The sequence below is a fragment of the Dipodomys merriami genome, unplaced genomic scaffold (assembly GCF_024711535.1).
Source record: "Dipodomys merriami isolate MVZ:Mamm:240054 unplaced genomic scaffold, mDipMer1.0.p SCAF_38, whole genome shotgun sequence".
Lineage (NCBI taxonomy): Eukaryota > Metazoa > Chordata > Mammalia > Rodentia > Heteromyidae > Dipodomys > Dipodomys merriami.
In genome coordinates this window covers 11,431,861-11,440,930 of record NW_027205381.1, presented here as the reverse complement: position 1 = coordinate 11,440,930, position 9,070 = coordinate 11,431,861, and positions in this window count along the sequence as shown.

Below are 9,070 nucleotides of genomic sequence, written 5' to 3'. Positions count from 1 at the left end.
GGAAGAGAAGAAGGAGGAGAAGAACTTGAATACAGGTCAAACCTACCTTCCAAAGAAGAGAACTACATGGGCATTAAAAGGCAAAAAAAAATTGAGATCCATACATGGGTGCTGGTATTGTGAATGTAGATAGTCATTACTAAGTAAATCATTACTTTCTAAAGTTGCGAGCTTATTAAAACAAATAACTTATTTTGGTAATTAAATGTACATGATTCAGAAGTTACTTGAAGTTCATTTTCATCTTGCCATCCTGTTAGTACAACCAGTGAAGTCAAGTAAGATTTGATACTTGTAGATGGTTGTACAGAGAAATTCATTTTATTTTAGTCTGTTGATCACTTATAATAAAAATACTCAATCATCCCTGTATAGAAATGTATTATTTTTATCTGAAATGGTAGGCAGTTCCAAAATATCCATATGAAATTCCTCAAATGAATTTAGTAACCACAGTTAATGACTAGGACAATTGATGCTACAGATTGATCACTTTTAATCCTATCTCTACCACTTGCGAATTTCTCTTTTAATTTCCATTCTAGTTTCCCCAGGTATAATAAACTAAATGGCCTTCAGGTTTTATTTCTTAACTAATATTAATTGGATCCACTAGAGAATATATTAAAAATATTCAACTTTTTTTTTAAAAGATCATATTTAATCTATAGCCCTCCTCCTCTCTACTGAGCTGGAGAGATGTTGTATATTAGCCATTTGTGAGTTGACCTCCCCCATCCATAATCATAAAGAATTCTAGGGGGCTTTCTTTAGTCCAGCCATTTAGAATATTATTTATGTGTTCATTTTTCCAGACATCTTCCTAATGTAAGAATTAGCAGCATCTGTAAAAATCTGAACCTGTCCCTTAGAGACTGAACAAAGCCTGAGGCCCCAGTGTGGGAAATTCACTCTCCTTGGGAACACTGTTAGATATTTCACATAAAGACACTCTCATTCAAATAATTAACAGGCTTATGTACAGGAAATACTGCCAGTTTGGCCTTCATGAAGTTTTCTCTATTCCTGAGGTAATGTTCACTTTTTAAAATTAATTTATTTTATCTTCAAATGCTTGTACAAAGGGAATGCAATTTAAAATGTAAATTGATATGTACAATGCATTTCCATCAATTTTCCATTCTTCCATCAGTTTCTCACTTCCTTTTTTGCATACATATAGCAAGTGTCGTACCTGTATGAGTCCCTGATCCTTTCAATTTATCCATCCCCCACTGCATCCCCACTCAAATCATGTTTCAGCTTCCTGATATCCATTTTGCTAAGCTATCAGTTAATTGCTAGAATGACTGACAACATATTTCACTCCTACATATACTATATTTTAGTGAACTTGATCATGATAGGCAGATGCCCTTGTATGTGCTTACATGGGAAATTGTATTCTAGGTCTAAAACACATATATGAGAAAAGGCATGCAATCTTTGTCTTACTGGCCTAGTTTATTTCATTCAATGTCCACTCTTATATTTCACTCTTCACCCCTGCTCTACCCAAAACTGGATTTTATCCATTTCTACATAAATATCTACTTTGGCATAAATTAAATGTTTTTTCTCAGAAATCTTGTGATCATATCCTCTAATTTAAGTTTCCTTTTTATTTATCCAGCACTCATGTCTAACTGCCATGTATTTGGGACATTTGTTATAATACATTCTATTTTTGTATGATATATTTATAATATTACACTTTCATTTTGTGCCAAGTATTTAATTTTATGGGTTTGTGAATTCATATGGAATGAATTCAGGTTGTAGTCATTTATTACATATTTGACACTGGATAATGTACTAAGTTACACTGAGCATCATTTTCTTACACCAAAAATATTAATTAAAATAGTGGCTAGCACTCAAGGATGTGTTAATGATATATACAAATATATGTGTACATACATGTATACACACATCTAGACATACATACATATATACATATATACACACGGAGGTATGTGCATATACATATTTTGTAATTAGAACAGTGCTTGTCACAAAATAAGTGTTAACTATATAATAGAACATTAAAAGATGAAAAACATTACTTCATTTTGCAACTATGCTTGTTTATTTAGCTCATTTCTTTTTTTTAAATTTAATTTTATTTTATTTGTGAACATACTGTACAGAGGAGTTACAATTACATGGGCAGGATAATGCGTACATTTCTTACCAAGCATTGCAGCCTCCTCCTTTGTTTACCCTTCACATCCCTTCCCAGCCTCCCCCCTCCCCCCAAATCCCAATCCTTCTCTTTCCCCCCCCCCCCCCTTTCTAACAAGAAAACAGTAAGGGACAAAATGCTGTACACAGGACTAGGTGTGGTGACACATGACTGTAATCTGAGCTATCTGAGAGGTGGAAATAGAAGGATCAAAATCCAAGCAAGGCCTACCTGAAAAACTAACTAAAAGCAAAAGGATTGGGAAATTGGTTCCACTAGCAAAGCACTTTCTTAAAAATGTGTGAGGCTTTCAATGAAACTCCTATTCTAAAAGTAAGTTTTTCTGTTACACTAGTTCCATTCTTATATTTTTCTGAATGACCTGGAAAGCAATTAACAAGTAGGATAGGATAGCCCTGCATAAGTCAAACCCTCTACTCATTCATGTGATTATGTAGGAAGTACCTTGTGATATATCATAAAAATACAATGTCTCCCTACAGTCCAATGCAATAATAATGTTGCCATTTGTATTATGATCATAATGATGCATCATTCATTCCTGAGATTTTACTAGGTTTCAAGTTTAAACTTGCAAGATGGTTTCATTATTTACATTTTTCAGTAGGAAACATGATATTAAGCAGGTGAAATAATCATTTCAAATTCACCCAGATAATAAGGGCAAAGTGGACATCTGAGACTAAATACTATATTTCTGCCTCTATAATCCATCTTCTCAATTTCCTAATTAGTTAATGTCTGAACATCACCAGGATGAAATAACATGCCCATGTCCTCATGTTAGATTTATTTCTCTAATTTCTGTACACTAAAGCATCTCTGTGCTGCCTGACTCATATTCATGTTTGTAATTTAAGTTCCTAAAATACTTAGTTTGGTTAACTGGAATATAGCACTCTGTCTTCAAAATACTGATATTATTTTGAAGAAACCCATACTAAAATTGCTTTCAATTCTGCAAAATTATTATACATTAATTTTATACTAGTACATATGGTTCAGCCTGTAATTTTCCATTTACTTTGTGTAATTGTCCCTTCATTTTATGCTTTGAAGTTTAGGATAAGCTTCACCTTGTCTGTAAGGAATTAGAAAATATGTTTTCTCCCTAAGCAGAACAATGCCCCTTACACCCTATCATACTCTACATGGACCCAAACTACTCTATTCCCCATGCATTACAGCACATTTGTTTCCAGTCCCTCTCCCTGCACATGCTGGACTGTGATTACCTGAGTAGAGTGTGTGTTCTTTCCAGATCTCAGTGCTTGGCCTTTAGTATACTCCCTGTGATTGTTCCTAGATAATTATCAGTAAATATAACACTTTCAATTTTCTCCTACACTTACAAATAGCTTCACTACCATTTAATAAAATCATGTATACTATATTTCAGCATTCTGTGACATTATTTACTATGATATAGTTCTCTCATTATCTAATACCTAGACACATTGTGTCCAGGGAATTAGGAGTCTAATATTTCATTCACAGTGATCACCATTTCACTTCAAAGATTCAAAGCAGTCTACTTTTTGCTAAAAGAAGCCTCATTTGCTAAAAGAAGCCTCATTTGCATAAATATTAGATTATTTCCTTTTAGTAACTTGAGTAGCAAGGAAAGTTATCATCATAGGTTTAGTTTTTCTAAAGCTTCCTGACAGTATTGATCCAAGCACTGCCAGATGCTTTCTTACATATAAACTGTAGGTGGAATAATAAGGGTTTATTTTAAATCATTTCTATTCTAAATATGTTTCATCTTTTTTTTCTTGTACAGAACAAAGAATTGAATCAATTCCAGACTCTCTGGAGCCAGTACAACTTAGGGAAATGGTCACTATGAAATAATGGATTTTAATATTTGTAATATCGTTTAATTGACTGTAATTATTAATAGTTACCCAAGGAACTGAAAAATGACATATTATCTGTATTAATCAGGATAGGCTATACATCAGAATGCTGAGTATATGAGCAGTAGGGCTTCTACTGAAATGTGGGAAGTTAACCTTGCCCTCTATTTGGCCTGGCACTAATTTTTTCATTCTTTTAGCTAGCTCTTCTTCCCTTTCTTTACTACCCATCTTGGAGGTGTTGTCACCACTGATGATACAAAGACTAGAAAGTACAAGGTTAACCCTTTTGTATGGTGGAATTTCCATGGGAAGAATATAGGCATTTGTACTAAACACCTGTAGTGAGGTGGGAACAAATACCATAATAGTAATTTGCAGACACTCTTGCCAATTCAGAGAGGGTCCATTCCCTCAAGAGAGTTGAAGGAAGAAGTGGCATTAGAGCCCAATATGAATTGCAATGTAAATATTATGTAACTTTAAAAGTACTGGTCTAACATCAAATACAGTGAAAACAGGGGTTCTACCATGGGGGAGATACATACAAAGCAACTAAAAAATCACGTGGTACCTTACAAATATGTTAGAAACAATAGCAAGCAAGAAAAAAACACTTGTGTCCTTATCTTGGCTTTCATTTAGCTTAACATCATCTTATCTGACCATTTCTGCTTGTCTCAGACATATACTAGTTATTGCAAATAGGGGAAACTATTGGTATAATTTGGGGAACAGAAGAAAAAAACAACTTGTTTAAATAGAGATACAGGTTGATCCATTGAAACAATGAGATGCATGGGGCTGGGAAGGTGGCTCAGTGGTAGAGCACTTGCTTTGCATGCATGAGGCCCTGGGTTCAATTCCCCAGCACCACGTAAGCAAAAAGAAAAAAAGCCAGAAGTGGTGCTGTGGCTCAAGTGGTAGATTGCTAGCCTTGAACAGAAGAGCTGAGGGACAGCACCCAGGCCCAGAGTTCAGACCCCACAAACGGACCCCAAAAACAAACAAAGAAACAAAAAAAACCAATGAGATGCACAAGATACTATGTCGAAAAATGAACTTTACAATTTAGGCGGGAGGTGGGGGAGTGTAGTTGTAGAGATGGGAAGGAAGGGATGGTAGGGGAAAAACAAAGGAGGAGGCAACAATACTTGATAAGAAATGTACTCATTACCTTGCTCACCTAATTGTAACCCCTCTGGACAGCATTTTCAAAATTAAAAATTTATTTTAAAAAGCGGTTGAATCCATAAAGAAGATTAACATGGCATAATTTGAAATGAAAGAAACTGCTTTCTAGAACAGCTGTGAGGCAAGGAAGAGAGAAAGCTCAAGAAGAAAGGAATCTCTGCTGTAATATATAGAAGCAGTGGGAGTCACCTGGGGTACTACCAGTGGAGAACCGCAGTTCAAATGTAAGAGCTGCTTTTATGGGCTCAGTGGGGCCTCAGGGTGTCTGCTGCATTTAGAATGGCCTGACACACCACTGGACTTGTTCCAGGTTCTCATCTGTGTACTTTCGTCATGTGTACTGTATTCCACTACTCATTACTTTGGCTTTGCTGAAGCTGAAACCCAGTACAGAAATAATAGAGTAATAATGAATAAATATTCATTATCACTATATTTATAACCTTTTTTATTGTGAAAATACTGTACAGAGGGGTTGCATTAGAAATTGAACCCAGAGCCTCATGCATGCTAGCAAGCATTCTACTAATAACCAATAATCCTTTGCTATTACTATTTGTTGACTTTAGGAAAAAGATTATTTTCCCAATTTCATTTTTCGTGTACCTCTATTAAAATTATTAGAAAATATAACAAGCGAAGAAGTGTACAAATTATTACTCAAATGCCAATTATATTCTGGAATCAAAATGAAGATGAAAATGTGGAGCTAATGAAAACATAAATTACAGGGCATGCGGAAAATATATAAATGATATTCTGATACTCTCAACACTAATAAACATAGCCAATCTAACATAAAGTCGATGTGTCCAAGGCCAATTTAGACCTTATTTTATATTCTATCATTAACTTAGCAGAAATAATAAGTGTATGAGATATTTACTCCAAAGTTCAGTTTCAAAGATTGCTTCTATTTATTTTTCCATGTTAAAAAATTAGGATTCTATAACAAACAATAGTGAAAGCAAAGTAAAACACACTTCATTTGGCATGTATTCCAAAAAGTATAGACTCATTGACTGATGAATCTTACTTTCCACTTATATATATATATATATATATATATATATATATATATATATATATATATATATATATTCTTTGTCTTTCTTTTTCACATTAATTTATTTTATTTTACTAAGTTTTTTAGTGTGAAAATACTATACAAAGGGGTTACAGTTACATGAGCAAGGTAATAAGTACATTTCTTATCAAGCATTGTTGCCTCCTCCTTTGTTTTTCCCCTACCATCCCACCCCTCCCCACTCCTTAATTACACTTTCTGCCCCACCCCCACGACCTAAATTGTAAAGTTCATTTTCAACATACCGTCCTGTACATCTCATTGTTGCAATGGGTCAATCTGTATCCAAATTTAAACATTTGTTTTTTCCCTTCCACTCCCCAAATTATACCAACATCAAATACAGTGAAAACAGGGGTTATACCTTGGGGGAGGGACTTACAAAACAACAAAAAAATCAAATGATATCTTATAAATTTGTTAGAAACAATAGCAAGAAAGAAAAAGCCATTTGTGTCCCTGTCTTTGCGTTCATTTCCCTTAATATCATAACTAGTATATGTACACAGCTTGAAGGAATAAGAGAAACCCTAGGTCTCCTTGGCACAGGCCGAAATTTTCTTAATCAAGATACAAAAACACAACAAATCAAAGAAAGGTTGGACAAATGGGATTGCATGAAGCTGCAGAGCTTCTGCATGGCAAAGGACATAGCTAGCAAGATCAATAGAAAGCCCATGGATTGGGAGAAGATCTTCACTAGCCATACAACAGACAAGGGTTTCATATCTAATATATATTTGGAACTCAAAAAATTAAGCCCCTCGACAACAAATCCTCAAGAACCAACTGCCCAATAAATAAGTGGGCTAAAGACTTAAAGAGAAACTTCTCTGAAGAGGAAAGAAGGATGGCCAATAGACACATGAAGAAATGCTCAACCTCCTTAGCCATAAAAGAAATGCAAAGCAAAACAACATTGAGATTCCATCTCACCCCGGTTAGAATGGCTATAATCAAGAACTCTTTGTGTGTGTGTGTGTGTGTGTGTGTGTGTGTGTGTGTGTGTGTGTGTGTGTGTGTGTGTGTGTGTGTGTGTGTGTGTGTGTGTGTGTGTGTGTTGTGTGTCAGTCAAGGCACTTGAACTTGGTCTGACTCTTCAGCTCAAGGCAAGCACTCTACACTTGAGCCATAGCACCACTTCTGGGTTTCTGGTAGTTTACTGGAGATGAGTCTCTTAGATTTTTTCCTGCCTGGACTGGTTTCAATCCTTGATCCTCAGATCTGTCTCCTGAGTAGCTAGGATTATTGGCACCCAGTTTCTTATTTTTGTATCTAGATTCAGAAATTATAAAACTGGTAAATGTAGGATTTTTGTTTCTTTTATTATTTGTTGAGATAAAGGAACCTTTTGGTTTGGATAGTGCCACAACTCACTTTTCCTATATGTTACAAATCATCCAAATTAAATTAAAAATAAATTTGTAATGTAATAAATCTAAAAATATGAAATAAATAGTATATACAAATATTTCATGTCTTTTATTACTTTACAAACACACATAATATGTATACATATACACATATGTATAATATGTATAGTAGCAATTTATTACTATCAGTAGATCTTTAGAAGTATTTTTTGCTGTGCAGAAAATTGGACCAGGGCATGCTAAGCTAGCATTCTACTATAACAAGTATAATAGCTGATACATATTCCATTATTTATATACACATATAATAGTATAATTACAAATAATTATATATGAATATATAATAAAACAAATATATAATAGCATGTTATCTTAAATACAAAGCTACAGAAAATGTTTGTAAAGAATTAAGAAAATTACCTCAGAGTCAAAGCAGACACTCTGAAAACATTACAGGATGGAATAGGAGAAACCCTAGGTCTCCTTGGCGCAGGCAAATATTTTCTTAATAGAGACACAGAAACACAACAAATCAAAGAAAGGTTGGACAAATGAGATTGCATGAAGTTGCAGAGCTTCTGCATGGCAAAGGACATAGCTAGCAAGATGAATAGAAAGCCCACGGATTGGGAGAAGACCTTCACTAGCCATACAACTGACAAGGGTCTCATATCTAAAATATACTTGGAACTCAAAAAATTAAATCCCCCAACAACAAATCCTCAAAGAAACAACTGCCCAATAAATAAGTGGGCTAAAGACTTAAAGAGAAACTTCTCTGAAGAAGAAAGAAGGATGGCCAATAGACACATGAAGAAATGCTCAACCTCCCTACCTATAAAAAAAATGCAAATCAAAACAACATTGAGATACCACCTCACCCCAGTTAGAATGGCAAAAATCAAGAACTCTAATAACAACAGATGCTGGAGGGGATGTGGACAGTAGGGAACCTTACTGCATTGTTGGTGGGAGTGTAAACTTGTTCAACCACTTTGGAAAGTAGTATGGAGGTTCCTCAAAAGACTCCACATAGAGCTACCAAGACCCAGCAGTCCCACTTTTGGGCATTTATCCAAATGTTTACAAACAAGACCACACTAAAGCTACCAGCACAACTATGTTTATTGCAGCATTATTTACCATAGCTAAGATCTGGAACCAACCCTGATGCCCCTGAGTAGATGAATGGATCAAGAAAATGTGGTATATATACACAATGGAATTCTATGCCTCCATCAGAAAGAATGACATTGCCCCATTTGTTAGGAAATGGAAAGGCTTGGAAAAAATTATATTAAGTGAAGTAAGCCAGGCCCAAAGAAACATAGGTCCCATGGTTTCCCTTATT